Source organism: Nicotiana tabacum, chromosome 13 (assembly GCF_000715075.1).
Source record: "Nicotiana tabacum cultivar K326 chromosome 13, ASM71507v2, whole genome shotgun sequence".
NCBI lineage: Eukaryota > Viridiplantae > Streptophyta > Magnoliopsida > Solanales > Solanaceae > Nicotiana > Nicotiana tabacum.
In genome coordinates, this window is record NC_134092.1 from 46,666,163 (window position 1) to 46,676,006 (window position 9,844).

General features: G+C 37.1%; 1 long non-coding RNA gene across 1 annotated transcript; it reads right to left on the reverse strand.

Moving 5' to 3' along the window:
* Positions 1-225: 225 nt before the first annotated feature.
* Positions 226-3,977, reverse strand: LOC107770594 (uncharacterized). The gene is made up of 2 exons (XR_001644644.2): positions 2,456-3,977; positions 226-658 (listed from the first exon to the last, which is right to left on the reverse strand). It is a non-coding gene; the product is annotated as an uncharacterized LOC107770594 (long non-coding RNA).
* Positions 3,978-9,844: the final 5,867 nt, after the last annotated feature.

The following is a 9,844-nucleotide window of genomic DNA, read 5'->3' on the forward strand; positions in this document are numbered from 1 at the left end:
TGACAATGACTAAGTCTTTAAAGTTTGCAACAACTAGTTTTTTAACTTATTTAATAAACTTAAAAATTAAACAAAAATTAGGAAACTAAGTAAAGAATTATAAAATATTAAAACAAAAGATTTGTAATGAAATATTCTAGTAATTATAAATTTATAATAGAGTTATAATTTATTTAATATAATTTCAAGTCATTAAGTAATTAAGTAAGAGTGTAAGACAATTCATAAAAAAAATTCAAACGCTTAGAGCCTTTTATTTTATTAATAGAACTTTCAAATCTCACATACAAATATAATTCTTTTGAAGAGCACATAATCTACGCAGCCACCTCCTAGGTAGGGTCCTCCGCTAATGAATGTCTATGATCTCCGATTTGAAATCTTGCCGCGCTAAAAACACTCTCCGATGGTACTGATGATGCTTGAATAGAAAGGATATCTCAGGCCATTATTGAAAGTGTTGGAAAAGTATTGCCACGCTCCCTCTACCATGCCAAAAGTTGTTTGTTGCCTTCTTCGTCTTTAATACTTTCCAATCTTTGATTAAGATAAGAATCAAGTTCATCATCAATAGAGAAATCAAAACCTGTTATATCATTCATATCTTTTCATAGAACTTCTACTCTAGACTTAAAAGTAGAAGGAGCAGTTTCACCACCTGTTGTTTCCATAGATTTATATTTATCAAACATTGATCTAACATAAGAGTATATGTTAGCTTGGCAGTCTTCGAGAGATGGTTGTTCATTTTCTTGAATTGCTAAATTCTCATAAATTTTATGAACAAGTATGGGTTAAGTATAGTAGAAATTAAATAAACTTGGGGAATATGGAAAAAATACTTTTTAGATTTTACAATCATTTCATTAATGGCCGGTGCATTAGTTGGATTAGTTTTATACTTACCAAATACAACAGAAATTCCACAAATATACCATAATATTTGTGTAACAGTAGGATAATATATATCAGAAAATTGTTTTGTAGCATAATAAATTTTTTATAAAATTTAGTAAGCAATTGGAGCCATTGCCCAACGGCTAGAATTCAAAAAAAAAAAAGGACGCGGGACAGGCGGGACGGGACAGGATGAGACCGGACGGGACGGAACGGGACGGGACGGGACGGGACAAACGGGACGAAATGGTCATCCCGTCCCATCCCGTGTCCCGTTTAACATGGGCCCATCCCGTTTAGAATTAAGTGGGACGGGACGGGACCGGGACATAACCCCAAGCCTCTTATGTTGATCAGAAGAATTTACATCTCTCATAATAGTCTTCACAAGTGGAAATGGGTAATGATCTTGAGCAATGAAAATTCATTCCATGTAGCAGATAGATACCAAAAAAAAAAAAAGCGATTAATCTAGTCTTACAAGACAGGATCAGCAAAAAGAAAGAGAACCAACTTAAATAGTAGAGACATAAAAATGCAGATAATCCTCCAATTTTGACTGCATTGAGGTTCTAACATAGGAAGACAGACATTCACTCCTTAACTTGTACATTATAATCATAGTGGTAAGAAGAGATAGTATGTTCGCAGTCAAATTTTGCGTAAGGAATAGACAATAACACTGACGAACTTCCTTATATGGATTTAGTAGGATACAGATTCTATGATTTTTTTTTTTTTTTCTGATCTTAGCTTATAAAAATCCAAATTTTCAGTTGATCTCAGAGTCAAATTTGATCCCAAATTGCGCTGTAGTTTCACTTTAACGGCAAACTTGAAGCAACACAAATAGATACAGCATGTTAAAAAAGAAACCAATGAAAGCACCACTCTCTTCCTATAAATTTCTCTATACTTTTAATATCCTGACTCTTCCTTTTGTTCCTTGAGAAAGCTCATTTTTGACTCATGCTTATGCTACACAGTTTACATATTCTTTTTGTTAACTAATGTAGATTATTAGATTTACCATCTTGTTAACTTTCCTAGATTAGAACTAAAACACATATCTTTTTTGATAACCGAGAAGTCCCCGAGGTTCAGCTCGCGCAAAGTTCGAAACTCAGTTGTCAATGGTGATGGATCCATTACTTGTAGCAGTGAGGCAAACAATGTGTGACACACAAGAAGGAAATCACCTCCAAGGGAGCAAAAGTTAAACTGCTTGCACTCATCACTAAGTGCCTGTCCTCTGTAAAACAAGGGATTGATGGATGACTGCTTGCCGACCCAACCACCTCCTTCTCAACCAAAGAAGCAAGGTTCCAGGAAGTAAATAAGGGAAGTCTAATATAGTGATCCCTGTACCTATAGTGTACTTCCCAAAACCATCTTTCAGCAAGCCACTACTTTCAACTTCTGAAGCTACTATTACCCAAATGTGTCAAAAAGAAAGGGCAAGTGTTTAACAGATCATTATAACATATCTGAGTAAAATATCTAAGCATCAGTAATGACATTGATACAGTGTTAACCCAATGACCTGATGCCACCATACCTTATAGAGTTGCTCAGTGATGACTGCCCCGATAACTCCAGTATAAAATGCACAGACGTAGATTGTGACCGGAGGAGTAAATGATCTTGGTCTCCTGTATGGTTCAACAATGTCCCAAAGAATTGTCTTTTCCCATTTTGAGTATACATAATCTGCATATTTCCTCCACAAATACATTACCATGTTCACAAGATTTTTACTTTACCAGCTCAACTGCACTGATGGAACAAGAGGTTAACTTGTATACAGATATGACTGTTGTCATGCATAAAACAGTAAGATAGTTCACAAGGGATACTTTCTTTTTACAGAATTCCAGAGTTTGACAACCATAATAACTGGTTACTATGAAAAGATGTATTGACATGGGTTAGTAAAAGTAATATCAGGAACCTGTACTACTGGAGAAACATTTGCAAGAGAAAAGAAGCAGAGTAGGATTTTAGCAACATAGGGAGATCAGTTAAGGAGGACAAATGCTAACAATACAAGACCTTTTCTGCTGCTGTTGCCTATCTCCACATTATCATCAGCCACTCAAGAGGTAAACATATTTTCCTTAATTGTAATCAATCAGTTTACGTTAAATCCAAGCGATATCCATCTTTTATGCTATGTTAATATCTCTACTAAACTTGTTGAATATGATTGCTACTCAATAACTGTGAGACCACCTTTTGGTCATAGGAAACATTTCTATGATTAGCTAATAACCATTCATTTGTTCGTCTCTGCATTTGTCTTACTACCAGCAGAACAATAGAACACATAAAAATATAAAAATGGAGATCAATTCAATCAGCACACTAAGCTCCAGTAACAGTGAAAGATCCAACCAACACAAAAATTAAAATCTGTAAAAGAAAACTTGGAAGACGTTCTAATCATTCAAAATTATTATTATACACTAAGTAATAATTATTCAACATATCAAAACCCCAAGGGCGGAGGGATTTATACGAATTTTAGGGATACTCCAATATTAACTAGTTTCAAACGCTGAGATCAAGGAGGGTTAGAAATTGGAAACGGTTGTTTCAACAATAAGAAGGAATTGACAAATGATACGAATTTATGATTTTTGTCGTGTCAATGCAACTTTTACGACCGTATTCTCTGACTATTTTCTCTATATAAGAGAAGCGTTCAGATAATTGATTATTAGTACGTAATAACAAAAGGCTGATTTGTAATACTCATTATTTCAGAGCGAATGTCAGCGGAAGCAAATAAGAACGAATTTCAACTTCTAAACTCAAATTATTCTCTTTTTTCCCCTTTTCTATAGGAGAAACTTCCAGATAACTGATGACTAACACCAAATGAAGATAAGTAAAAACCCATAATTTCAGAGCCAAAATCGCATTTGAGGCAAATAAGAAAGCATATCAACCTGTAAATGTGACTAACAACTGTTATAACTTAAATCTTTTATGAACCCAATTCGCAATCATGTTATCTAACTATAGGATAATTTTGAAGAAGGGAGTAGGGTTTCTGACAGAGAGTAGAGAATGGAGGAACTTACAAGCTCGATTTCGTTAGACAGAGAGATCTCGAGGAGTTCACAGCAGTCAGCAGCAGCAGAGTGTTGTTTAACCCAAAATTGATTTTAAAATAGACATTAGCAATTACAATTATCCAAAGTTTGCTTAATAAAATAATTAAGTAAAGCAGAATTAAAGAATGGAATAAAGAATTTTTTATTGGGCATCGTTCTTTGATATAGCTACACAAGAGCGAATTCCAATCCTTCAAGGATTTAGTCGAAATGATAGCTTTGTATATCATGCGTAGAGTGAGCAAAGTATTTATAGGTTAAGTGGGATGTGATCCTTTCCAATTTCTAGCCTATGTGCTCTTTATGTGGTTAGTGGGCGGCGAGATCCTCACCGGCTGTTTCTGATGGGTCAACCGCTTGTGTAAGGAAGATATATTCTATTGACTTTGAAATATCAAGTCAACTAAAGAAATAGTAAAGAAAATTTTATGATAAATATTTTTTTAGTTTCACATTAAATATTTAGTTCTTGTCAAACTCATGAGATCATTGATGACATCAATAAAGCAATCTTAAATACTATAAATATGTGTCTTTCTCTCATTGTAAAATACACCAACAAAGAGAGAAAGAAAGAGTGAGTCATCACAGACAGAGTATAAGAAAATAGTCTGTGAGAAAAATAGAAAGTGAGCGATATTGGAGTGAGATGGGAATATCAAAAGAGGGTTATTTTTTTTAGTGTTGTAGTGGTCTTTGGAGTATTTTACTCGGGCCTACAAAGTATAAATTCCTTGCTATAGTGATATCAGTTGCTCCACTCAGGGCCGTGGTTTATCCCTTATTCAAAAGGGTTTTTCACGTAAAAATCTTGGTGTCGTTGTCACTCTTTTATTCTTATTAATTACTGTATCTCGATGCTACGTTATTATTCCGTTTTTATTACTGTGAATATTATTTTTCTAGGGGTTTATTCCCAACAACTGGTATTAGAGCAAAGGTTCTGCTCGTTTACAAGAATACTATTCACTGTCGGTAATACTATACTCGGTGAAAAATAAAAATATCCTGAGTAAAGTACGAGGTAGTAAAATTTAACGGAGATAGCGGTTTCTCAACATGGCAAAGAATGATGAGAGATCTGCTCATCCAACAAGGATTACACAAGGTACTAGATATTGATGCCAAAATGTCTGATACCATGAAAGCTAAGGATTGGCCTGACTTGGATGAAAGGGCAGCTAGTGCAATCAGGTTGCACTTATCAGATGATGTGGTAAATAACATCATTGATGAAGACACCGCACGTAGCATTTGGACAAGGTTGGAAAGCCTATACATGTCCAAAACGCTAACAAATAAATTATACCTGAAGAAGCAGCTATACGCTCTGCACATGGGTGAAGGTACGAATTTTTTGTCACATTTAAATGTGTTTAACAGACTAATCACACAGCTCGCCAATCTCGGGGTGAAAATTGAGGAAGAAGAAAAAGCCATCTTGTTGTTGAACTCGTTTCCATCTTCGTACGATAATCTGGCAACAACCATCCTGCACGGTAAGACTACCATTGAGTTGAAAGATGTCACATTGGCTCTTCTACTCAATGAGAAGAAGAGAAAGAAGCCTGAAAATCAAGAACATGCTCTCATCACAGAAGGTAGAGGCTGGAGTTATCAAAGGAGTTCGAGCAACTATGGTAGATCCGGAGCTCGTGGAAAGTTTAAGAACCGATCCAAATCAAGAGCTAGAAATTGCTACAATTGTGATCAACCAGGTCACTTCAAAAGAGATTTCCCAAATCCAAGGAAAGGCAAAGGTGAAACTAGTTGCCAGAAGAATGATGACAACACAGCCGCTATGGTGCAAAATAATGATAATGTTGTCCTCTATATAAACGAGGAAGAGGAATGCATGCACTTATCAGGTCTAGAGTCAGAATGGGTGGTTGATACAACAACATCTTACCATGCCACACGGGTAATAGATCTTTTTTGCAGATATGTAACAGGTGATTTCGGCCTTGTGAGAATGGGTAACACAAGTTACTCAAAAATTGCGAGGATCGGTGACATTTGTATCAAGACAAATGTCGGATGCACATTGGTTTTAAAGGATGTGCGATATGTACCTAATTTGCGGATGAACTTGATCTCGGGAATTACTTTAGACGAATATGGATACGAGAACTATTTTGCAAATCAAAGTGGAGAATCACCAAGGGATCATTGGTGATTTCAAAGGGAGTTGCTCGTGGCACATTGTAGAGGACAAATGCAGAAATATGCCAAGGTGAATTGAATGCGGCACAGGATGAGATTTCTGCAGATTTGTGGCACAAAAGGATGGGTCATATGAGCGAGAAGGGATTGAAAATTCTTGCCAGGAAATCACTCATTTCTTATGCCAAAAATACAACGATAAAACCTTGTGACTACTGTTTATTTGGTAAGCAGCATAGAGTCTCATTTCAGACACCATCTGAAAGAAAATTGAATATACTTGATTTGGTATATTCTGATATTTGTGGTCCAATGGAAATTGAATCGATGGGCGGTAACAAATATTTTGTTACTTTTATTGATGATGCTTCACGAAAATGATGGGTTTATATTTTGAAAGCCAAAGATCAGGTATTTCAAGTTTTCCAGAAGTTTCATGCTATGGTGGAAAGGGAGACAGGACAAAAACTAAAGCGTCTCCGAAGTGACAATGGAGGTGTATCGTTCGAGCCATGGGATCAGACATGAAAAGACAGTTCCTGGAACCCCACAACACAATGGCGTAGCCGAAAGGATGAATCGCACCATTGTGGAGAAGGTGAGAAGCATGCTCAGAATGGCTAAACTGCCTAAGTCATTTTGGGGTGAAGCAATTCAGACAACTTGTTACCTGATCAACAGGAGTCCATCAGCTCTGTTGGCCTTTGACATCCCAGAGAGAGTTTGGACCAACAAAGAGGTGTCCTACTCGCATCTGAAGGTGTTCGGTTGCAAGGCTTTTGCACATATACCAAAGGATCAGAGAACAAAGATGGATGATAAATCTGTTTCATGCATATTCATTGGATATGGAGATGAAGAGTTCGGATACAGATTGTGGGATTTTGTAAAGAAGAAGGTCATCAGAAGCAGAGATGTAGTCTTCCGAGAAAGTGTAGTTGGAACTGCTGATGATATGCCAGAGAAGGCCAAGAATGATATAATTCCTAAACTTATTACTATTCCTTCTACTTCTAACAATCCCACAAGTACAGAAAGTAGGACCGACAAGGTTGCCGAGCAGGGGGAGCAACCCGGTGAGGTTATTGAGCATGGGGAGCAACTTGATAATGATGTCGAACAAGTGGAGTACCCTACTCAGGAAGAAGAACAACCTCAACCTATGAGGAGATCATAGAGGCCAAGGGTAGAGTCATGCAAGTACCCTTCCATAGAGTATGTCTTCATCAATGATGATGGGGAGCTAGAAAGTCCTACGGAGGTATTGTCTCATCCAGAAAAGAACCAGTGGATGAAAGCCATGCAAGAGGAGATGGAATCTTTGCAGAAAATGGCACGTACAAGCTGATTGAACTTCCAAAGAATAAAAGAACACTCAAATATAAGTGGGTCTTTAAACTCAAGAAAGATGGAAACGGCAAGCTGGTCAGATACAAAGCTCGAGTGGTGGTTAAAGGCTTCGAACAGAAAAAAGGTATTGATTTTGACGAAATTTTCTCACCTGTTTTCAAAATGACTTCTATTTGAACAATCTTGAGCTTAGCAGCTAGCCTAGATTTTGAAGTGGAGCAGTTGGATGTGAAAACTGCATTTCTTCATGGAGATTTGGAAAAGGAGATTTATATGGAGCAACCAGAAGGATTTGAAGTAGCTGAAAGGAAACACATAGTGTGCAAACTGAATAAGAGCCTTTATGGGTTGAAGTAGGCACCAAGGTAGTGGTACAAGAAGTTTGACTCATTCATGAAAAGTCAAACTTACACAAAGACATATTCTGATCCATGTGTATACTTCAAAAGATTTTCTGAAAATAATTTATTATATTATTGTTGTATGTGGATGACATGTTAATTGTAGGAAACGACAATGGGTTGATCGCAAAGTTGAAGGGAGATCTGTCCAAGTCATTTAATATGAAGGATTTGGGCCCAGCACAACAAATTTTAGGCATGAAGATAGTTCTAGAGCGGACAAGCAAGAAAGTTGTGGCTGTCTCAGGAGAAGTACATCGAACGTATACTGGAACGCTTCAACATAAAGAATGCTAAGCCAGTCAGCACACCTCTTGCTAGTCATCTAAAGTTGAGCAAGAAGATGTGTCCTACAATAGTGGAGGAGAAAAGGAACATGGCTAGAGTTCCTTATTCTTCTGCAGTCGGAAGCTTGATGTCTGCAATGGTATGCACTAGACCTGATATTGCTCATGCAGTTGGTGTTGTCAGCAGGTTTCTTGAAAATCCTGGAAAAGAACACTGGGAAGCAGTCAAGTGGATACTCAGGTACCTGAGAGGTACCACAGGAGATTGTTTAAGCTTTTGAAGATCTGGATCCAATCTTGAAGGGCTATACAGATGCTGATATGGCAGGTGACATTGATAACAGAAAATCCACTACTGGATATTTGTTCACATTTTTAGGTGGAGCTATATCATGGCAGTCGAAATTACAAAAGTGTGTCGCACTCTCTACAACTGAAGCGGAGTATATTGCCACTACTGAAGCTGGCAAGGAGATGATATGGTTGAAACGGTTCCTTCAAGAGCTTGGATTGCATCAGAAGGAGTATGTCGTCTATTATGACAGTCAAAGTGCAATAGACCTTAGCAAGAACTCCATGTACTATGAAAGGACCAAACACATCGACACGAGATATCACTGAATTCGAGAAATGGTAGAGAATGAATCTCTAAAAGTCTTGAAGATCCATACAAGTGAGAATCACTCGGATATGCTGACCACGGTGGTACCAAGAGACAAGTTCGAGCTATGCAAAGAACTTGTCGGCATGAACTCTATATGAAAAACTAGAGTTAACTCCTTTAGGTGCATGGGATTGGAGGGGGAGATTTGATAGGTTCATCCCATGTGTAAGGAAGACATCTTCCTTTTGGCTTTGAAATGTAAAGTCAACTAAAGGAATAGTAAGGAAGATTTTATGGCAAATATTTCTTTGGTTTCACATTGAATATTTGACCCTTGCCAAACTCATGAGATCATTGATGACATAAATGAAACAATCCTATACACTATAAACATGTGTCTTGCTCTCATTGTAAAATACACCAACAAAGAGAGAAAGAAAGAGTGAGTCATCACAGACAGAGTATAAGAAAAATAGTCGGTGAGAAAAATAGAGAGTGAGCGATATTGTAGTGAGGTGGGAATATCAAAAGAGGGTTATTTCTTTTGAGTGTTGTAGTGGTCTTTGGAGTATTTTACTCGGACCTACAAAGTGTAAAATTCCTTGCTATAGTGATATCAGTTGCTCCTCTCGGGACCGTGGTTTTTCCCTTATTCAAAAGGGTTTTCCACGTAAAAATCTTGGTGTCGTTGTCACTCTTTTATTCTTGTTAATTACAGTATCTTGGTGCTACGTTATTATTCTACTTTTATTACTGTGAATATTATTTCTGTAGGGAGTTTATTCCCAATAATTTGTATTAGAGCATAGGTTCTGCTCGTTCACAAAAATACTATTCACTGTGGGTAGTACTATACACGGTAAAAAACAAAAATGTCCGGAGTAAAGTACGAGGTAGCAAAATTTAACGGAGATAGAGGTTTCTCAACATGGCAAAAAAGGATGAGAGATCTGCTCATCCAACAAGGATTACACAAGGTACTAGATGTTGATGCCGAAATGCCTGATACCATAAAAACTGAGG